The sequence below is a fragment of the Talpa occidentalis genome, unplaced genomic scaffold, assembly GCF_014898055.3.
Source record: "Talpa occidentalis isolate TD23 unplaced genomic scaffold, MPIMG_talOcc4v2.1 talOcc4.15, whole genome shotgun sequence".
In the NCBI taxonomy this organism is placed as follows: Eukaryota; Metazoa; Chordata; class Mammalia; order Eulipotyphla; family Talpidae; genus Talpa; species Talpa occidentalis.
Genome location: NW_023601543.1, coordinates 38,004,538 through 38,028,924, shown reverse-complemented (window position 1 = coordinate 38,028,924; position 24,387 = coordinate 38,004,538). Strand labels below are relative to the sequence as shown.

General features: G+C 35.9%; 1 protein-coding gene and 1 pseudogene across 2 annotated transcripts in view; both read left to right on the top strand.

Annotated features, from left to right (window-relative positions):
• PCDH11X (protocadherin 11 X-linked) overlaps positions 1 to 24,387 on the top strand; it is a 248,463-nt gene that overhangs the window by 132,412 nt on the left and 91,664 nt on the right. The window lies entirely within an intron of this gene.
• LOC119246380 (heterogeneous nuclear ribonucleoprotein A1-like) lies at positions 2,371 to 3,501 on the top strand (annotated as a pseudogene).

Here is a 24,387-nt window from a genome sequence, read left to right as displayed (position 1 = left end):
TATAAGTCTATTACAATAACAAGTAGCAAAAGTATTACATGTATCATTGCTATTTTCTATAGTCTTCTAAACTTTAAAATATTGTCTAATTAAAAAAGAACATTAAGGAAGTGTCCTCCTGACTCACCATTTCAGAATAGGATCTCTGCATCCGGAACCCACCTAGACTTTGTGGAGCTGGAAAGGGCTGAACCCACAGCCAGAGGTGAGCTGAAAAAGCCTCCGGCAAGGCAGGCCCTGCCTAGCAGAGAGTTGGAGCCCAGCAGGTGATCCAGTCACCTCCAGGGCAGTCTGTGGGACCTCAAGACATACCTCTGGAATTAAGCAAATACAGAATGAGGAGATTTTCTGGGACAGCGACCACTAAACATATCCATAATACCACTGACCTATGGGACTTCTGGCATAACAGCATTGGACTCAATTGGACTATCAGTTTCTGACATCCCAGATAAAAGCACACCAAAGAGATGCTGGCCAGTACCAGTGACACAGTGTCCCAATGCATAGGCCAAATTAGAAAACAAGCAGCAGGGAGAAGAAAAACTACAAGCAACCAAGCATGTCCCCAGGAAAAGACACACCACAAAAAGACAATCAAATACCAGACTTCAACAACAGTGACTTAGAGGAACTTATGAGTCTTCCCGATATAGAATTTACAGTCACCATGATTAAAAACTGAAAGAAGTCAAAAATGATATGGGAAAAATAATCAAAGATGTGGGAAAAATATCAACAACCAGAATAATGAAATTGAGTGCCTAAAGAGGGATGTGAAAGAAATGCAGGAGATCAAAGGATAATGGAGGAGCTGAAGAACTCTGGGAAAAGTAATGAAAGGAGAATAGATGAAACAGAAGAACGAAACTCTCAAAGACACACAAATAAAAAGAAGCAAAACAGAAAAGGAAAGAGAAGTACGAAGGAAAAAGAATTAAGAAAGACTTCGGGAACTAACTGACTCCATGAAGAAAGGAAATATAAGAGTTATGAGAATCCCAGAAGGAGAGGAGACATAGGAACAGAGAAATATTCAAGGAAATAATTAAAAAGAACTTCCCAAACATGAAGAAGGAGCTGAAAATAGACATACAAGAAGCAAGAACAACAAACTTCTATGATGAAAGGAAAAACACAGCAAGACACATAATAGTAAAGCTCCCAAGAATCCAAGACAAGGAAAAAGTAATGAAGCTGACAAGAGGGAAGAAACAGATAACATACAAAGGAAAACCATCAGGCTGACATCAGACTTCTCCGAAGAAACACTATGGGCAAGGAGAGAGTGGAGGGACATAATCAACAAATTCCAAGACAATGCCAGCCAAGAATACTCTACACTGCAAAGTGTCCCTTCCTCTATGAAGAAATAATAAGGATCTTCCCAGACAAACAGAAACTCCAGAATTTCATTACAACTAAACCCCCACTCCAAAAAATACTACAAGAAGTCCTAAAGCCAGAACCAACAGAGGGATGACTAAGAAGGAAACAAGACTAACAAAAATTATTTAAAAAATAAATAAATAAAAGCAGAGAAAAGACAAACAAAATGGCAAATACAGACACTAACATAATAACTAATATCATATTTATTAACACTAATATCAATATTAACTCTAAATGTAAACGGACTAAACTCTTCAATAAAAAGACACAGAGTTGCAGGCTGGATTAAGAAACAAAACCCAAGCTTTTGTTGTCTCCAAGTAACACATTTAACTACAAAAGATAAAAATAGATGAATGTAAAAGGATGGAAACCAATCCTACAAGCAAATGGGCCAAAAATGAAGGCAGGAACAGCTATACTTATATCAGATAAAACAGATTTCAAACTCAAAAAGGTAAAAAGAGACCTAGATGGTCACTACATTATGAGCAAGGAGACAATACTTCAAGAAGAAATAACACTCATTAACATATACTCACCAATGAAGGAGCACCAAAATATATCAGACAACTATTTTCATCTCTGAAAACAGACATCAGAGAAAACACATATGTAGTAGGAGACTTCAACACACCACTATCAAGAGTTGGTTTTAAAGTTTGTCTTTGTCAGACCCTTTGTTTGGGTCTCTGTAGTCTACATTTAAGTGCAACTACCCAGTATTTATCTTTATCCTTTTGGTTTACTTCACTTAGTATAAACCCTATCTTTATTAAATATTAAAAATAGTATGATGCCCATGGAATATACTGTATAAGTACTGTAAAAGTTTCTCCTTCCACTGCCATTATGTCTAACTTAGAAAACTCCCAAGTAGCCAGAACAGCTACAGAAAAACTTTATTAGAGGTTTAAGCTTTGTAAAAAAAAAAACTGTGACAGTATGAGAAGCCATTCTGAGCAATAAGGACTGCTCACAGACTGTGTGATAATGATAGATCCAAACACCAAGCAATCCAGAAGCTTTGGATTTGTCACTTATGTCACAGTGGAAGAGGTGGGTACAGCCATGAATGCAAGGTCATACAAGATTGATGGAAGAGTTGTGGAACCAGGTCAATTATGTCACAGTGCAAGAGGTGGGTGCAGCCATGAATGCAAGGTCACACAAGATTGATGAAAGAGTTGTGGAACCAGGTAGCTCTTCCCCCAGATTGCTTGCCTGTGTGTATGCGGGTGCCTATTTGTTACTATCCCTTTCAAAAATGCAGCTCTCTGCCCACCTGTACTATGCAGGTGTTTCTTTTCACAAATCTTTCCCCTTTGTAGCTCTTTCTGTCCACTTGTGACTGTGCAAGCATCCTTTTCTTTCTTTTTCAATATAATGAACCTATCCTTTTGAATATAAAGAAAAAAGTTGTAGAACCAAAAAGCTCTTTGTCAAGAGACAATTCTCAAAGATATGGTGCCCACTTAACTGTGAAAAAGATTTTTGTTGGTGGCATTAAAGAAGACACTGAAAAACATCACCTAAGAGATTATTTTGAGCAGTATGGGAAAACTGGAGTGATTGAAATCATAGCTGATTGAGTCAGTGGCAAGAAGAGAGGCTCTGCTTTTGCAACCTTTGATAACCATGATTCTTTAGACAAAACTGTCATTCAGAAATACCATGGAGTGAATGGTCTCAACACTGAAGTAAGGAAAGTCCTATTTAAGCAAGAGATAGCCAGTGTGTCATCCCATCAAAGAGGTAGGGGTGGTTCTGGAAACTTTTGGGGTAGTTGTGGAGGTGGTTTTGGTGGGAATGACAACTTTGGTCATGGGGGAAGCTTCAATGGTCCAGGTGGCTTTGGTGGCAGCCATAGTGGTGGTGGGGATGATATAATGGATTTGGTAATGATGGGAGCAATTTTGGAGGAGGTGGAAACTATAATTATTTTGGCAATTACAACAATCAATCTTCAGATTTTGGATTCATGAAAGCAGGAAACTTAGGAGACAGAAGGTTGGTCCCTATGGTTGTGTAGGCCAGTACTTTGCCAAACTACGAAATCAAAGTGGCTATGGTGGTTTCCCCAGGAGCAGTTATGGCAGAAGATTATAATAAACTGCCAGGAAACAGAGCTTGGCAGGAGAGCAGAGCCAGAGAAGTTACAAGGAAGCTACAGTTTACAACAGATTTGTGAAAGCAGTCAAACATTATGGTGGCAGGGACTAGCTGCCATAAAGAAGATATTTTTTAAACAATATTCGTGTGTATGGGCAAGAAACTCTAGGACTGTATTTATAACTAATTGTTTAACAGGTTATTTCAGTTTCTGTGCTTTGGAAAGCATTACAACAAAGCATTTTAATGCAAGTTTAAAAATTTCTGTATTCATGCTATTAATTGATGAATGTACTAGTCTGATCATCATGCTGAATAAATGTGTCTTAAAAAGCATTACAAATAAAATCTGGAAAATAATTTATATGAATTATTAAAATAATTCATATGAACTTATGAAAACAATTTATAACTACAAAAATGAATTAGATGATCAAATAAAGTGGTTGGTTTACTATATATTTATATATATACACATAACCATATAATACAAACATGTGTATACATGTATATGCACACATACATGTGTATATTCATGCACACATTTTTAATAGTTTATTTTTGTTTATTTATGCATACAAGAACCGGAGTGTAGGCCAGAGGTGTCAGGGGGAGGGTGAGAGGATTCACCATAAACAGAAACAGAGTGGGGAGCAGAACAGGCAGATCTACTGAAATACACTGCTGAGGGGAGCAGCTGGAGAGACAGGAAAGGTCTGTTGCACCATGTGGGTTAGCTCCTTGGCCAGGATTGAAATCGAGCCACAGTGGCTGGTGATAGCATGACAGCTCTGAGACTTTAACTCCTGTGCCACCAGGGAGGCCCCCACATACACACATATATACATAAACGCATATATATATACACATATATGAAAATATACCTATGCCTAAAAAATAACTGTAATAAACTTTATTCGAGTAGCTATGACCACATATTTCAAATATTATAAACTACTGCACATATACCACTCATCGAATTCTATGTATTTGCCATTAAAAATAAGCTAGTGCCTATAATAGGATAATTAAATGCTATTATTATTATTACAGTAGTTTCACTTGAAAACACAGTGAGTCCGAATTATAGGTAGGTATCACTTACTAGATTCAGGATCAGAGTTTCCATCCCCTTCAGTGCGGTGTTGGGTACAGCATGATCAAAGTACTCTTCCTGAAGATAACCAAGTGGTAAGGCATGAAATGTGCTGGGAAGACTGCCTGTATCATGGTCTCCAAGTCCACCATCACTGCTGCTCTCTGAGAGCCTTCAGGCAAGTGAAATGTGACACGCCGCTGAGACTAAAAGAAAGGAAATTACAGGGTTTCATCTGTCATCTGTATAAATGCTTAATGCATCCAATTTAGGAAATGTATTATTTCAGCTATCTACTGAAGTCACATTATCATGATCTTGAGTTGTGAACAATTTCAGGCTTTCATGAACAGTCAGTTATGTGCATAAACCTCCTTACTAGGCAGTGCACTTGCTTCTATTATATTTTTTAAAAGGACACATTCAGAACGAAAGTTAACCTGTTCTAAAGCAGGATGCTGTCAGCCTTCATATACATTTGAGCACATTGGAAATTGTCATCATAATTTGAACATGGATTTATTTAACCATTATTTGACAATGATTCATTTTTGAATAACAAACATGAATAAATATAATAACATTGTATACTTATATAAGTTTCTGGTGGACAGAAACAGTGAATGATAGCATACATTTATTCAATAATATAGACTTAGAAAATTGAAAATACAAGTCACTTTTAGAAAATCCTGAGGGCATATTTTTAATTGGAATTTATTAAGATCTACACTACACTGCAAAAAATAAAAAGTTATATAATATGAGCAACAATGGTAATTTGTAAAAAATAAACTATACTTATCATAAATGTTAGAGCATAATATAGAAAATATATACATGTCAAAGTATGCACATATAAAAATAACATACATTAATGATGATAACACCATCAGATGTAGCAACATTGTTGTCTGCAGTTATATTTTGTTTGCTATGTTTAGCAAACGTGCTAGGAGAGCCTCCCCAATGGACCTCAATTTCTGATATTCGGGCCCTTATGTAGTACTCTACACAGATCTTGAATATCATAGATCTTGTATCATAGATCTTGCATAACCAAATCTTATAGCGTCTGACTTGCTCTTTGGAATACTCACTCTGTGGAAACTTAATTGCCTTGAAGCAAGTTTGATTACTGGGAGACTGCCATACTTTTAGGAAGTTCAAGCTATCCATGTGAAAGGGATGCACAGAAGGAAAGTGCAATACCAAAGAGTCTACTGTTTCAGCCACTTCAGTTCAGTTGTCATATGTGTATGTGAAGAATCCATTCTGGACATTACAACTAGTGGCCTTACCCTAGGCAGCTCCTGACATTTGAGCCCTCCCCCACCCCTCTTTCCATATATATATATAATGTGTTTGTGATATGTATAGTATGTGTCTACTGTGTGTATATTACATTTTTTAAAGTATCAGACCTAGATAATAGAATCTATAAATAAAAAATAACAATTATTTTTGACAAAAAGTGAATTGATCTTGCATTAACATGTGCTCATTAATCATGGAATCAAAAATGCTAATAGAATTGAATTTTCAGTGAATAGAAGGTTGTATCAAATGTTAGAAATAGGAGCTATATAAAAATATATACATATATGTTATATATACAACTATAGCATAGATACATATACTCCTATCTATAGAACACACACACATGCACACACATACCTATATGCGTATGTATGCATATGTGTATATATGTGTATGGAGTTTTCTGTTCACTTGCTTATGTATGCAAAAATAATGAAATGTATTAAATTATATATATATATGTAATCCCATTTAGGACACCTATACTAGTAAGTTAATTAAAAGTACTTAAAAGACATCCCCTAAAATAAACCTGTAATTAGTCTCGCCATGTTCTCACCACCAATCCTCTAGACACTAATAAATTGAACCCTCATAGGGGTAAATAAAGGGGAATGGATGGATTTGTAAGCATTCCTTTAGTGAACACATATCATTGCTTTTTGTCCCTTTCTGAATGCTCATAAAAATACCACCAGCACCACCACCCCATTACTGAAATCCTGATCAAATATTTGATATTATCACACACACATCTTGAGGTTTTATAAGTAGAACAGTTATATTAATAACAGTTATATAATCATGTAATAATAATAATAATAATAATAAGCTCTATTGTTTAGATTAGTTCTAAGACATCAGAATGCCTCAAAAGGAGATTAAGGTTTGTTTTTGGTCATTAGTGATTCTGTATTATGATAAAAAAGTTTAAAGTTGAACTACAATTTGGGTTTTGAATTTTTTCTCAATTCACAGTTTCAAAGTTTAGATTATAAAACAGTTTTTACATCTCTGTAGTTCATACCAGGCAATCAAATATCATCAATTAAATATACTGTGCCTTTTTAATTTAGTGAATTCACAAGAATTTCGACATTAGCACATGCCTTATTATTGTCTATCATGTTATAAAATCTCCATAAAATATTTCCTTAAGTGAAATTATTAGAATTAAATTTTTAAAGAATTATTTAAAAGGTCTCTGAAAATTTAACCTTTAATGGAAAAGAGCATTAAATTTTTTTCTTAGTATTATTTTAATTATTTCTACTTCAACTTATATTTTTCAATTTCTAACATTTCTGGATAGAACTGAATATAAAATAATTATGTGAACTTAAAAATATATGAATCCTTTTAGTAAATTTGGAAATGGACTTTAACTCATTTGCCCTTAACTTTTTAATGAATTAATCCTTAATCTCTTAATTTTTGTTTAATTCTCAAATTCATAATATAGAGGTATTAAAATATAGGAATTTTCCTTATCCGATACATTTAACGATACATTTAGAAATAATAGCTTTTCATGAAGATCATTCGTTAAGTCCCTCAAAGAAAAGAATAACTTCCTTTTCAAAAGTGTTGATGATGATTAGTGTGAAATATAAAAGAGCTATTACATTAATGACCATGTCATAATTTGTTGTTTGCAGCCCTTCAATGAAGCTGTGGCATTCAAATTAAAATAAATCTATTGACTATAATGGTGACTTTATGGGATGAAAAATAAATCTTGGCTTATTCATGAATAAATATCTGTACTGAATGGTTAGCTATCTTTCTTCCAGTAAAAGTGAAGTCCACAGAGTATCTATTCCTATAATCTACATACCTTGTTTTTAGCAGAAATCAATCAAAATGCTAGAACATATGAGTACTCAAATAATACTGCTGTCGCTTAGATAAATCATTTACAGACAATTTATCAAAATCCCAAAAGTCTTGTGTTCACTATATTCCATGAAGGCATAATTTTATACTCTAGATCAGGTGAATATCATCATATTTCCATAAAATGACATGTCATTTAGAAATATAAATCTGGCATCAGACAGCCTGTGAATATCATTATGGAATAAGTTTGACTATCATGTTATAGAGGACTCATAGTGTCAAGGTTTCCAAACTAATTAGAGAATCTTGTACTATCCCTGACTCTGATTCTAGTACACCCTAATGTAATCAACGTTAGATTCATCACCAGTAACTGATTACAAAGGGTAGTCATAGGTTTAGTTATATTTTGAAATTATTATATGAAGGATTATTTATTATTTTACATTTATATATCAAACATTCTGGATATTAAACTATTAAGTTTCTGAATTATCATATTCTATAAAAATAACTTAATTCTGGATGTCAGAGGCTGTCTGCATTTTTCATGAGTACTGTTCTTAGAGAAAGTATATATAATCAATGAATATATTATGACATAAAATGTGAAAATAACTTAGTTTTAAGTCAATTTGATATTTTCACATCTTTATTTGACCAGCAAACATATCCACTTGTAACTCATAATTTCTAGTATAAAAAAAAATCAATGTAATATATTCTAGTCTTTTACTGTTTGACCTTGTAAGTTGTTGCTATAAAATCTCATAAATTTCCATTTCAAGCTCAATTCAATGGCAAGATACACTGGTTCACCTAAATTTTTTGGGCTATTTTATTGAATAAAATTTGAATGGTCTTTGATTTTACATTTTGTTCCTGAAAATTTTAACTTAAAAGGCCATTATTTTATTCATTATTAGCTTGTACAGTAAGTTCTTTATGATGCTCAACTATCCCATATTTACATCTTCTCTTTACTACATTTTGCATTACATTTCTTTAAGTTACTGGGTATTTTTCCAAATTTATTTTATTTAAATTTTTTTTCAAGTTAAATATATTATTTTGGTGGTTAGACTAGATAGCATTATAAGAGGACCTCTTTCATTGAGTCATGATTCATTTCTGCTCAATAAAAATAGAGATAATCTATTTGTAGATTTTCTAGGATATTACTGATTGTGAATGGTTAAATTGGCAAGTGCCAGAGTTTTGTATGAACTTTGCAAATGAAATAGTATCATTACAAAACTTTTCTCTTTTTGTAGAGGTGTATGAGTTCTTGTAAATCTTTGATATCAGCCCATTGTTAGGTGTATGTAGTTTCTTTCACTGTGCAGAAGCTTTTAGTTGAAATTAGTCCCATTTGTTTATGTTCTTTGTTTTCTTTGCTGTTGGATATGAATCCATAAAGATGTCCCTGAAGCATACATTATGAAGTGTTTTGCTTGTGTTTTATTCTATATATTTTTTGATTTCAGATCTTATGTCCAAATCTTTATCCATTTTATAATGATTTTTGTGTATAGTATGAAATAGCAATCTACTTTCATTCTTTTGTATATTACTTTCCAGTTTTTTAAACACCACTTATTGAAGAGGCTTTCTTTGTTCCAGTGTATAGTTTTGGCTCTTTTGACATAGATCAACTGTCCAAATAGGTGTGGTTTATCCTTGGGTGCTCTATTCTATTCCATTGTTCTGTGTGTCTGTTTTTGTTCCAGTGCCATTCTGTTTTATTTATTATCACTTTGAATTATAGTTTGAAGTCTAGAAGTATAATACAACCATTCTTCCCATTTTTATTTTATTTTTTTATTTTTTACATCATTGTTCATTTTTAAACAATATTGGCTTTTGGGGGTCTTTTGTGGTTCCATGTGAAATTCAGTGACGTTTGTTCCATGTCTTTGAAGAAAGCAGTTGAATTTTGTTAGGGATTTTGTTGAATTTATATAATGCTTTGGGTAGAATGGCCATTTTGACAATATTGATTTTTCAGTCCATGAGCAGGGGATATTTTCCATTCCATTGTCTCTTAAAATTTTTAAAATTTCTTCCTCTTCCATCTCATTGTTTGTGTAAAGGAAGGCAATTGACATCTGTGCATTGATTTTATAACCTGCCATTTTACTGATTTATTGTTCCATTTAATTTTTAGTTTTCAGGGCCTCCCTGGTGGCGCAGCGGTTGAACGCTGGGCTGCAAAGCTGCCTGCAGCCTCTGCAGAGCTGGTTCGATCCCCAGCCACAGGCGAGGGTCCCACATGGCGTGACAGGCCTCTCCTGCCGCCCTCTGCTCCCTCGGCAGTGTGTTTCGTCGGTCTGCCTGTTCTGCTCCCCGCTCTGGCTCTGGTGAGTTCTCTCACCCTCCCGTGCTTCTGACTGTACCCAGTGCTTGTATAAATAAATAAATCTTAAAAAAAAAAGAATTTCCTCTTAAAAAATTGTTAATTAAAAAAAAAAAAAAGAATCATCCCATTTAAAAAAAAATAATAATTTTTAGTTTTCATCTTTAGACATTTTGCTCTTAGGATACCATTCTCTCCTTGCCAATAGTGATTCATCAGAAAAGTCAGATGTAATCCTGCCAGGGGTTCCTTTATAACTTCATTATTATGTCTTTGTCCTTAACTCTTGATATCCTTTGTCCTGAACTTTTGATGTCCTGTTTTAAGTCTCATTTTATATAGATAACTAGATGTTCTTTTAACTTCATGGATTTGCATGTTTACTTCCTTTACAGGACTTGTAAGTTTTGTTCTACTATGTCTTTAAATACTTTCTCTGTTTCTTTCTCTTTCTCTTTCCTTATGGGATACACATTATTTTTATATTGCCTTTCCTCATAGAATCAGATAATTCTCAAAGCAATTCCTCATTATCTTCTTTCTATTTCTCTTTCTTTTTCCACCTGGAATTTTTGTGCATTATCATCTTTGAGGGCACAGATTGTTCTTCCATTTGGTCTATTCTACTTGCTTAGTTCTCTCCAGAATTTTTTTAATCCCTGATATTGGTCTATTTTACATCCTGCATGTTCCATAACCTAGAAGAGACGGACAAATTCCTAGAATCATATAATCACCCAGGACTCAATATGTAATAAATAGAAATCCTAAACAGAATAATTACAAGCAAGAAAATTGAAAAGTAAACAAACTATCCCCCCCAAAAAAAACTGAAATCCAAGACCAGAAAGGTTCACAAATGAGTTCTATCAAACCGTCAAGGATGGACTAATACTCATCCTGCTCAAACTGTTCCAAAAAATATATTTTCTGAAGCCAACATTATGTTAATACCAAAATGAAACCAAGACAACATAAAACATAAATAAAACTACAAATCCACTTCCTTAATGAACACAGAGGCAAAAACAGTCATTTAAGTTTCAGGAAAATGAATTCAACGATGCATTAAAAAGATTACACACCTTGATCAAGTGGAATTTATAACAGGTACTCAGATGTGGTTTGACATCTGAAAATCAATAAATGTAATTCATCACATCAAAAAAAAAGATAAAAACCACATGATTCTATCAGTAGATGCCAAGAAAACATTTGATAAGATTAAACATAAATTCATGATGAAAACCCTTGAAAAACTTTGAATAAACTGAATATATCTTAACATAATGGAAGCCACATATGAAAAACCCACAGCTGATAACATTCTCAATGTTGAAAAACTGAAAACCTTTCACTAAGATCTGGTATAATACATAGATGTTCACTATCACCATCACTGCTGAATATGGTATTGGAATTTCTAATTGGAGCAATTTGGCAAAAGAATGATATACATATTTAAAACAAATCCACATTGAGAAATAAGTAAAGCTATCATTATTTGTAGATGACATGATAATACACATAGAGAACCCTAATGACTCCACTGAAAATCTAATTGAAACAATAAATCAGTTCAGCAAAGTAGGAGGTTATAAAATCAATTCAGAAAATGCAGTTGCCTTCTTAATGTAAACAATGAGCTAGAAGAGAAAGAAATTAACACCTAGGAATAAACTTTAACTAAGGAAATGAAGGACCTATATAAAGAAAACTATAAGACTGTTAAAATAAATGGAAGACCACATAAAAAAAATTGGAAGATCAACAACACTAAAAGAGGCCATCCTACCCAAAGCAATAGAATTCAATGCAATCTCCATGAAAATTTAAATAAAAAAATAGATAAATAAATAAATAAGAAAATTAAATAGCATTCTTCAAAGAAACGGAATAAACATTATTGAAATTCATAATGAACCAAAAAAGACCATGAATTGCCAAAGCATTCCAAACAAAAAAAGAGGGAGCATCACACTTCCAGATTTCAAAATACAATATGCAGCCATAATAATTAAAACAGCATGGTACAGCAAGAAAAACAAACACACAGACCAATGCAACAGAACTGTGACTCCTGAAATAAACCCACATCTATATAGAGAGTTAATCTTTGAAAAGGGAGCAAAGAGTATATAGTAGAGCAAGAAATGGTGCTGGGAAAACTGGACAGCAACATGCAAAAGATAATCCTAGACCACTATTTCACACCACACACAAAAGTCAACTCAAAATGGATGAAAGAATTGGAAGACCTGAAATCCTAAAATACATAGAATAGGCAAACGGTTTCATGGCATAAGCTTCAGTTATGTCTTTTGCAAATTTGTCCCCAATGGCAAAGGAAGCAAAAGAGAATGTAAACATTTGGGACTACATCAAACTGAAATGCTTCTACATAGCAAAAGAAAGTATAATTTAAACAAAGAGATGCATTACTGAATGGCAGAAAATATTTGCGCACCATACGTCTGACAAATGCCTGATACTCAATATCTACAAAGAACACAAACAACTCAACAAAATGAAAACAAACAACCTAATCAAAAAATGGGCAGAAGAGCTAAGTAGTTTTCCAAGGAAGACATGTAAATGGCCAACAGGCATATGAAAAAAAAATCCATCATTAATTATCAGTGGGGAAATGCAAATCAATACCACAATGAGATATACCCTCACTCCTGTGAGAATGGGCCATATCAAAAAGGTCAGAAACAATAAGTGCTAGTGAGGATGTGGAGATAAAGGAACTCTCTTATGCTGTTGGTGGGAATGTAGACTGGTTCATCCCTTATGGGAAAATTATGCAAATTCCTCAAAAGACTAAAAATGGATCTCCCATGTGAACCAGCACATAGATATCCTAGATATCAATCCAAAAGACACCTAAACTAAACACTAATTTGAAAGGAAACTTTCACTCCCATGTTCACAGCAGCACTGTTTGTCATAGACAATATATTGATCAACTTAAATGACCAAAAATATATGAGTAGGTCAAGAAGATATCATATGTGTGTTTATGTGTGTCTCTCTCTGTGTATATATGATCATGGAATACTTTTCAGTGATCAAAAAAGTCAAACTCATGCTTTATGCGGCAATATGGTGCTGGAAGGGTAAGTTATGATGAGCAAAATAAGTCAGAAGGAAAAAGGAAAGGACCAGATGACTATAGCTTATAGAAATAATAAGATCTTAGACATGGTAACTTTTTGCCTACACCTTTCTAAAATATACAAGAGTATATATTAAATGATTAAAAACATTATGTGCTAATATATTAATCCTTAGACAAAGCATATGGCCAAATTAACAATTTTTGTTTAGATGTTTAAATTTAAACATTGTTTAAAAATATCTATTATTTCTTTCGTATATGTCAAAAAGTCATGCTTCACTTTTTGTGACATAATGGTCAACTTATTTGAAAAAAATATTTCACACGATGTAATACTTTTCAGCAATTAAGAAGGAAAAACGCATACTATTCTTGTTAGGGGGAAAAGGATGTCCTAAAGCTAATTCCATACAGGCTTTGTGGACTCCACCCCCACCCAGGCCAAAGCCAAAGACACTGGGAACTCCAAATCCCATCACCACCAAAGGGAAGGTGGCTGGGACCTGAGGGTGGGTTAAGCAGCCAAATTGGTATAAAGCCAGACACGTGGACTTTGGAGGGGGCCCCCATTTTGGCTCTCCACCAGCTCTCAGCGTCTGGCCAGCTCGGAGAGTGCTTTTTGGGTTTCCAGGTCGGCGGATCGGGTAGGACGCATTAAAGACTTTATTTCCCTATTTTCTCCCTGAGTTGTACATTTTCTTTATTTCCTTTTCCCTTGTAAATAAACCTTTTATTAACCTTTTGTGTATGCCTTTAGTGGAGTATTAATAAGTCCCTTGTAAGCGCGCAGGTGAGGACCCACAACCAGGCAACCCGTTCAATATCGGGGCTGTCCTATAACATTCTGGCAACACAGATGGAGCTGGAAATGGTTATGCTAAGTGAAATAAGTCAGAAGGAGAAAGACAAACTAAGATGGTTTCACTTGTAAGTGAAATATAGAGAAACTAAACAAGCAGGCAAAGCGAAATTCAAAAGCCAAAGAAAACTATCGGATGGTTTCACTTATAGCAGGAATATAGAGAACCAAATAAGACATCAGTGTAAAAATAAAATAGCAGTACAAAACACAACAAAGCAAAAACGGACAATTATAAATCAGAGACATACTGCAGAGGAGGAGGGAGAGGGGTCAGATGGAGGGAGGGAGGAAGGAGCACAGGGGACTGAGGTGATGGTGCACGGGTGCATTGGTAAAGGAAACTCTATGGGGACTGCACCTCAGGGGGGGGGGAAGTAAATATTGTTTAAAAATGAACAATGTTGTAAACAATAAATAAACATAAAAAACTAAAAAAAAAAAATTAAAAAAACAAATTATTACACTGGAATCTGAAAAATAAAACAACCCTTGAAATCTGAGTATAGAACTCTGGAAGGGGAGAGGAAGGAACGAGAACAAACTGGAGAGGCAGCAGAAATTTCTAATGTGGTGCACTGCAGGTACTTTGGTGGTGGGTGCACTATGGTAACACTTGTGACTGAAGGGTGCATAGCTTCCACATTTCCAGTAGATGGTGCTATATGACATGGTGAACTAATCTGCAGTTGCTTTTTCTTAGGTCGGGGAGAATTCCACAGGTGCGATGTGTGGGGTTGGGTTGGTGCCTATGATATCGCTCATAATGCTCCTCTGATTTTCAGACCCAAGTCACTGCAGTCTTCAGGCAGGGATTTCAATGTACCTTCTCAGCAGTGCTTTAAAGAGCAGTCTCACTGAATCTGCAGGAGCCCAGAGGGAGATAGGGGAGTGAGTTGTACCTTTCTGTGTTTTGTCTTCTTCACTAGAGGCCTCCCTACCCCAGCACATTCACATATATCTCCCCAGAATTAGGTACACACTAAGCACCTCTGCCCTCCCCCAGACCACCCTATTGCAGGAGCTAGGGTTTGAAACACAGTCCCCTCCCTAACTACATTCTCCAGGTGACTCACCATGCCACTCACCTTTGTCTTTGTATAGCAAAGTTCTTCAGTGTCTCTTTTGCTATGTGATTGGTGTTGGTCTGCAACATCGAGGACATGCTGTAGTTTTACCATAAGTCACTGGATCCTCTAAGTCCATTGTCTGTCTGGCCTACTTCAAATCACCCTCCAAGAGAAACCAGGGAATCTCCTCTGATGTCATCTTTCCCTCTCCTTTAATTTTTTTTTAAAGATTTATTTATTTATTTTATACAAGCACTGGGTACAGTCAGAAGCGCGGGAAGGCAAGAGAATTCAACAGAGCCAGAGCAGAGAGCAGAGCAGGCAGACTGACGAAGTACACTGTTGAGGGGAGCGGCAGGTGGCAGGAGAGGTTGTGTGCCATGTGGGACCCTCACCTGATGGTTGGGGATCGAACCAGTGCTGCAGAGGCTGCGGGCAGCTTCACAACCCAGCACTCGACAGCTATGCCACCAGGGAGGCCCTCCCTTTATTTTTTTTTAACCCGCAATGATTATGTGGAGATTGTGAAACAGTGTGTATTTGTTCAGCCTCAATATCAGGCAGCACATGTCTCTGATGGCAGTGATCAATAACACAAGTAACACATATTCAAAAAGAATTTGCAGTATGAATCTATACTGTCTCCTGCTATCATTTAAAATGGATCTTTAGCCAGCTAAAGCTTGGACGTTACCAAACTAGACATTTATGAGCCAGATACAGAATACAGACTATATATATAAAAGATCATATGACATTCACAAAAAACACAAGGATTTCCAGGAACTTACAATAGCAGTTTACAGTTAAAAAACAAGGAAATCATTTGAAATGTAGTATTTTACTATATTATTGCATGAAGTTTGTAAATGTGTTTTTTATGTGTAAACTTCAGATATAATAAAGAGGTTTTAGTTTGTATGTTTTGCTTTTGTGTATTTTAATAGAGGATATTCCCCTTTAATAACTTTTTTAAGATTTAGTTTTTATATTCCCCATATAATTGCATCCCTTATTTTAACCCCAATCCCTCCTCTCCCCGCCCCCCCATAGTGTGTCTCAGATTTATAGTTGCTTGTTGATTTTGATTTTTTTCTTTTTTTTATAGTTATTCTTTTTCCTGTTCCCTTATTTAGGCTTTCTAGATTCCTGCTATGAGTGAGACCATCCAGTATTTTTCTTTTTATTTCTGGCTTATTTTGCTGAGCATGATCCCTTACAGCTCCATCCATGTTGCTGCAAATTGCATGAGTTTATCTTTTTTGATTGCTGAGTAATATTCCATTGTGTATATATACCACATCTTCTTGATCCAGTCATCTATTTTGGGGCATTTGGGTTGTGGAAAGCTGTTTGGAGATTCCTCAACCTACTAAAGATAGAGATTCCATATGATCCAGCAATTCCACTCCTAGGTATTTACCAAATGACACAGAAACATCAATTCAAAAGGGCACCTGCACCCCTATGTTTATAGCAGCATTATTTACAATAGCTAAGCTAATAACTTTATTTTGGAAAAGTAATCAGCCTAGATTTTATTGGATGCCAAAGAAGATAAGATCAGAAGAATAACATTTCCATTTAGAAGGTAAAATCAATAAAAATTACTAATTAATTAGAACTCCAATTGCAGGGCTAGCATAAATAGGCACTATTATTTCAGTGATGCTGCTATTATTCACAACATCTTGCTGTTTCTCTTTCAGACTGATTTTTAGCCCTAGCTTGTAAACTATCTATAAGACCAGTGTTATTATTTTACTGATTGATTGACCACACATTTATCAGGTTTTTAAAACTCTACCAAATTCTTGTTTTTCACTGAGTACCTATAAATGTTTGATGATTTTCCTTGATGACTATATTAAAGCTATAGCTAATTTCAAACATTTTATTTTCTCTTTAATATATATGCTCACTCCAATATTTCTCTTAGTGATTACAAACGTGATCCTTTATTTTTAGCAAAATTTACAAGATATAGTTCATAATAAGGGGAGTTTAATGGAGTAGAAAGAGCCCCAGACTGTGAATTGAGTGATCCACATTCCAGCTCTAGTTCTAGTTCATATAAATCTAGGTAATTAAGACTCACTTCACTTCACCTTTTTCATCTATCAAATGACACAGTTGGTTTGGCCTATGATCCCTTCTGAATATCCTTTCCCTATCTAAAATTCTATAGCTTTCATAGAAATAGGTTAACTCTAGACACAACCCCAATTAATTTAAGATGTACAATCAGATGAAATATGTACCTTAAAATTAATATTTTTACTGTATAAATAGAAGATCGTGATGACAATAAAAATTACTCCGTCAGTTGTAGTAACTGAATATAACTGTTTAGTTAATGGGGTGATCATATACTTAAATTGAGTTACACTTTCTAATTTTCCACTGTTTGAAAATAACAGATGTTTCCACATGAATACTACATAGCTCTTCTTCATAGTCTATGAGTTGCTATACTGGCAACATCTAGGTGAGGAATGATGATGTTAAGGAATCATAACATCTACTTAGTAAGTCAGTAATTATGTGCTCATTATATATATATATATATATATATATATATATATAAAATGGTGAATGAATCTCACCCTGAATCTCTTCGAAACTATGCTTCAGTGAAATTTACCCTGAACAAGGGAGAAACCACAGTGGAGAATTATGGCAGCAATTAAGGAAAAATGCCTATCACCTAATGAACACATGCTTCACATGGCACTGGCAGTAAATGAACATGCATGTTTGATCACTGTCAGAAATTCAGCCTAAACCCAGAATAATCTATCCAGATGTGAAAGTAATATAATCCTGATTACACTATAAATAACATTAGTAGCATTCAAGATAAAAATGTATAGGGCCTCCCCGGTGGCGCAGCGGTTGAGCGCTGGTTGCGAAGCTGCCCGCAGCCTCTGCAGCGCCGGTTCGATCCCCGGCTGCTCCCCGGCCACTGGAGGAGGGTCCCACATGGTGCGCAGACCTCTCCTGCCGCCCGCTGCTCCCCTCAGCAGTGTACTTCGGTCCTTCTGCCTGCTCTGCTTCCCGCTCTGGCTCTGGTGAATTCTCTCACCCTCCCGCGCTTCTGACTGTACCCAGTGCATGTATAAAACAAAACAAACAACAAATAAATAAATAAAGCATGCCTCTAATAAAAAAAAAAAAAAAAAAAACAAGATAAAAATGTATATAGAAGAGTTACCAATTTTTTTTATCTTGTAATATTTATTTATCTAATGAAATGTTATTTTTTTCATACTTGTTACTTTTTTATAAAAGATTTATTTATTTATGCATACAAGAGCTGGGGTATAGGCCAGAGGTGCAGGGGGTGAGAGGATTCACCAGAGACATAGTGGGGAATAGAACAGGCAGACTGACTGAAATACACTGCAGGGGAGCAGTGAGTTAGGAGATGTCTGCTGCGCCATGTGGGTACCTTCCCAGCCGGGGATCGAACTTGTGCTGCAGTGGCTGCAGATAGCTTCATAGGTTGCGTCTTAACCCCTTGTGCCGACAGGGAGGCCCCATCCTTGTTATTTTTTTGACAATACAGGATTTCTCCCCTCAGGTGTGTTCAGCGTAGTTCTCCCACCATCATAGTCCTTCACCAAAATCCATTGTGCTTCTCCCCTCCATTATCCACTGTCTCCTACTTCATCGCCCTCATCCAGTCCTCTTGAATGCCTCATTCTATGGTCAGCTTTCAAGGATTGGTCTTAAAGTTTGTCATTTTCTGACCCTTTGTTTGGTTTCTCTCTATTCCACATGTAAGTGAAACCACCTTGTATTTATCTTTCACTTCCAGTTTATTTCGCTTAGCATAATCTCTCCCAGCTTCATCCAAGTTGCCAGAAATGGCATCAGTTTGTCTTTTTTGGTTGCTAAGTAGTATTCTATTGTGTATCTATAGCACATCTTCTTGATCCATTCACCTGTTTTTGGGGCATTTAAGTTGTTTCCATATCTTCGCTATTGTAAATTGTGCTTCTATAAATATAGGGGTGCAGATTTCCTTTCAAATTAGTGTGTTTGTGTTCTTTGGGTAGATTCCTAGGAGTGGGATTGCTGGTTAACGAGACAGATCCCATTCTAGTATTTTCATTGGGTTCCTTTTTCCTCCACATCCTCGCCAACATTGTTTCTGTTTTTTTTTTTTTTTTGGTTGTTTGTTTTTAATATGGGCCATTCTCACTGGTGTGAGATGGTTTCTCATTACAACAAGACAAACTGAATTTCTATAATGAATTCAATCTTAACATCTGGTCTTTCAACGTACTTGATGCAAGACCATCTTGAAAATTGACCTTGTCTGAATACACATTTAAAATGAAATAGCTATTTGTGCTTCTTAGGACTTAGTGCAGACTAACTCCCAAATGCCAAAGTGGCATATTGATTTTTTTAAAGATTTATTTATTTATACAAAAACTGGGGTACAGGCCAGAGGCGCGGGAGGGTGAGAGAATTCACCAGAGACAGAGTGGGGAGCAGAACAGGCAGACAAACCTGCTAAGGAAAGCAGGCAGACATTGCTGAGGAAAGCAGCTGGCGAGGCAGAAGAGGTATGCGTCACCATGTGGGATTCTCCCTGGTCGGCCGAGAATCAAACCTGCGCTGCAGAGGCTGCAGACAGCTTCACAGTGCGGTGCTCAACCTGCTGTGCCACCAGGGAGGCCGCATATTAATTATTTTGAACAAAAGTTGCTGGAGAAACAGCTGGTGCAGGAAAAATAATACTCTGTCTATTCTGTCCATTCTGAATATTCTGTCCATTTTGAAATCACGGAGTAAATTTCCCATGTAAAAGGTACCTTCCATGCATTAGGAGGTAGAAAGATATCCTTATTACCAGACAAAGTGAATTCAGGAAAGAGAAATACGTGTACACCAAATACGAAGTCTTACCTTTGCTAATTAATACTCAAAGCTAAAGATTGTTTTATTTTTCTTGTCAGTTCTTCACAAATCTATTGTTTCTTTGCCTAAAAGATATACGAATTGACTGATTCATATTGCAAGTCCTATATTCATGAAACTGCCATATGAAACTAAATTGTTTTTTTCCTCCTATAAATTTGTCTTGTATAAACTTGATTATAAGAACAACCAAAACAACAAAAGAGAAGTAAGGGGAAATTTCCTCCTCTTCAACAAGCAAACAACTCTTCCATAGACACAGGACCCAGGCCAGCAACAATGCTCTTTGCAGGTAATGTCAGAGCATGGTCAGAGGGAAGGTCTATGTAGGCCTTGATGTTTGCAGAGGTCTCAGAGGTCTGTGGAGGTCTGCAAAGATCTACGATACCTGCCAGGTCTTGATGTCCACAAAGATTGTCTGCTTAAAACTTCTCTTCTGAAGCTGTCTCATGAATTCTCTTCTGAAACCATCTGCTGAATGAAACAAGCTGGCTCCCGCCTTGCTTTATATTCTCTTCATGATCCCCGCCTTTCAAGCCTGATTGGACCACTTTCAATGCAAACAATTTGGTGCCAGTTAAGCACCAACCAGCTTGTTCCGTTTTCAATTCTTCAATGTACTCGAAACCTTGAATGAACTGGAGAGCTTGAACCTGATTGATCCATTGAGCTCTAACCTGACTGGTCCATTTTTAGTCACAATGCACTTTTGAAATCCCCGGTGCCTGCTCAGACCTGACCCACACTATAGTCAGGGCAGGTTCCTTGGCAGTGCACTCAGGAGAACCGTGGCCAGAGCTGGCTCACTGGGGCGCGATGCTCCTCTCAGTGACCCCGAACAGGGGTGAGGGGATGCCTCCACTGCTGGAGGCCTGGCACTGGCATGCTCTGCAGTGGGGCAATCACCACTGCTACCACTGGAGCAGCCTGAGGAGGAAACCACCAAGCCCACGACACTGTTGTTGGAGTGTGGTGCTAGCCTGCAGACTGCATGTGCTGGGACTAGCTGCCAAGCCTCTCTACCAGAGCCCAGGTGGGCTGTCTCATCCAGGTTGGGGGATGGGAGGGAAACTTGGGGACTGCCAACAGGCAGTGCCCTCAGGCATCAAAGTCACCACGCCAGGCTACTCAGGTGGCAGGGACCCTGTTTCAATCCTCCACCAAATTCCAGCAACAATGTCCTATGTCCTGTCCCCTTCATACCTATATTCCTACCTTCTTCACCCCCTATTCCTGTGGGTAACCAGCATATTTTACAGAGTCTAAGAATTATTTCTGCTGTACTTTCACAGTTTGTTTTATTTGTTTATTTATATTCCACAAATTAATGCAACCTTTTGGTAACCATCTTTCACTAAATTACTTTCCTTAGCATAATCACTTGAATATACATACACACTTCTTTCTCCATCTCCAAATCATTCAGTCCAATGAAAAAAGAGTGTTAATGGTGCTCCACGGCTGCAAGTCCTGCACTCTGCCATGCAAATAGATTAAGCTAATCTATAAAAATTGTAACCTAAATTCTCTAAAACAGAATATTTACTTGAGAAGCAAAGAAATTCTCATGATATGTTAATTATGTTAGTTAATAGAATAAGAAGTTTCTATGTGAAAAAGATTCAACCTGGTTCCTTGTTTTGTTTGAAAAAGTGAGGTGAATTTGAGTAGGGTCTGAGAAAACTGAATCATGTCTTCTTTGTGTGAATACAGGTTTTCACTTATGAACCTGTTAAGCAAAGTGCACAGGCAAAAATAATTATTTTATTAGATCTTGAAATATATAGTAATTATTATATGCAATATCATTCAGAGTTTGAGAATATATATTTGGGGTACAATCAAAGAACTCTGTTGGAGGCTCAATAACTTACTAGCTGTGTCACCATGTACGAAAATGTTTTCAGATTTAAAGTCTATTATCATCTCTAGGCATATATATTTTTAAAATCTATATGTCAATATTTTGAATCAAAGAAATTTTGTTTGTATACTTTTAATTATGTATATATTCCTTAGTATGATTTCCAGAACATACTAAATACTATAAATGGTGGATATATATATATATATATATTATATATATATATATAGTTACTCATTTTTCCCATTGTAATTCACCACCTTCGGACATTTACCCATAGTTAACAACTTTAAAAATCTCAAGATGATCTCTGAAATTAGGAATGGTTATATCAATTAATCTCTTGAAATCTAATCACTCAGATTTTCTTGCTGCTTCTTTTGTTATTCGGTAGACTCTAATGTCAGCAATATCTCCTTTAAAAATTTATTTGCATTGCATAATATCTTTAAATTTCCATGCCTTTCTCTCTTGAATGGCTGTGAATTTCACTCCATCAGGAAACTGGTCATATTCACTTCTGTATCTCCTGAACTGAGAACAATGAGTGCATTGAGGACATTCAATAAATGTTTGCAGAATGAATGACTTATTGATCTCAGTATTTTCTCCTGTGATGGGATGGGATGCAGGGCAGGCCACCCTGAAATATGCCACTTTGGCATATTGATCATTTTGAATTAAAGTTACTTGAGAAACAGCCAGTGCATGAAGAACAACACTGACTCTCCTTTGTGTCTTTGCAAGCAGGAGATAAATCTTCTATATAAAAGTTATTGTCCTATACCAGGAAGTAGACAAACAGCCTTATATCAGAGAAAAAGAATACAGGATTGTAAAAACAAAACTTTCTACTTCTTTACTAGTTTATTACTCCAAGTAAATTTTTTAGAATGATTTATTTATTTTTTAAAAGATTTATTTATTTATGCATACAAGAGCTGGGGTATAGGCTAGAGGTGTGGGGGGTGAGAGGATTCACCAGAGACAGAGTGGGGAGCAGAACAGGCAGATCTATTGAAATACGCTGCTGAGGTGAGCAGCAGGTGAGACAGGAGTGGTCTGTTGCACCATGTGGGTAGCTCCCTGGCCGTCGGGGGATCAAACTCAGTTTGCAGTAGCTGGTGATAGCTTGACAACACTGTGTTTTTAACCCCTGTGCCATCAGGGAGTCTGCTCCAAGTAAATTTTTTTTTCTTGTTATTGTTCACAAATTTATTGCTTCTTTGTCCAAAATATATAAAACCACTGCTTTGGTCATTTCTTTGCACCACTTATCTTTGGGGTCCTTACAAGAATTTAATTCAGATAAATGAAATTTCCTTTTGTTAATCTGTCTTTTATTATTATACTGTGTGTCTTCACCAAGAAGCTAGAGGAAAAATTATTTTTCCTTCCCTATTGAAGTTAGTGATGACAATTTAGAATTTTTTTGTGAAAAATTAATGACTGAAATCATAAGAAGTTTTAACTTTCCAAGGGAATAAGAACTCACATTTACTTAATCAATTTTGAGCAAGCACAAAATAGATGCTTCATAGAGAACTTGTAGATTCATCATTATGCCAAAGTAGTGCAAAGTCTTGGGATCCTGGAGACCTTGGTGACAACTTCCTAGTGAACAAAGGTAAATTTACTACCTTAAAAGACAAAATGTAGAAATCATATAACCCTTCTAATAGATGTAGCTTAAAAAGTCCAGCTATTTTCTATCAATTTCCACTCACATTTTCAGAAATAAAAGATCTTGATGGTTCTACTATGTATTGTCAAATATGTATAGTTTAAATAGCATCAAACAGTTTCTCAGGACATTCATTTTGTTTTTCGGGTTTTTCTTTTGTATCTTTGATTCTCTTTTCTTGTTTTCTCTCTGCTCTTCACTTTTCTTTATTATAGCAATTTCAAATTATATATCTGACAAGTAGAACAATTCTTCCTACCCCCACCCCAGTGTGTCTCCTGTTTACAGTTGCTTGTTGATTTTGATTTTCACTTTATTATAATTAGTCTTTCTCCTGGTCCCTTATTTATATTTTCTAAATTCCTGCTATGAGAGAGACCATCCGGTATTTTTCTTTTTCTTTCTGGCTTATGTCGCTAGGTATGATCCCTTACAGCTCCATCCATGTTGCTGCAAATTGCATGTGTTTATCTTTTTTGAATGCTGAGTAATAGTCCATTGTGTATATGTACCACATCTTCTTGATCCAGTCATCTATTTGGGGCATTTGGTTGTTTCTATAGCTTAGCTATTGTAAATAGTGCTGCTATAAACATAGGGGTGCAGGTGCTCTTTGGAATTAATGTTTCTGTGTCCTTTGGGTAAATACCTAGGAGTGGAATTGCTGGATCATATGGAAGCTCTATGTTTAGTAGGTCCAGAAATCTCCACACAGCTCTCCATAGTGGTTGGACCAGTT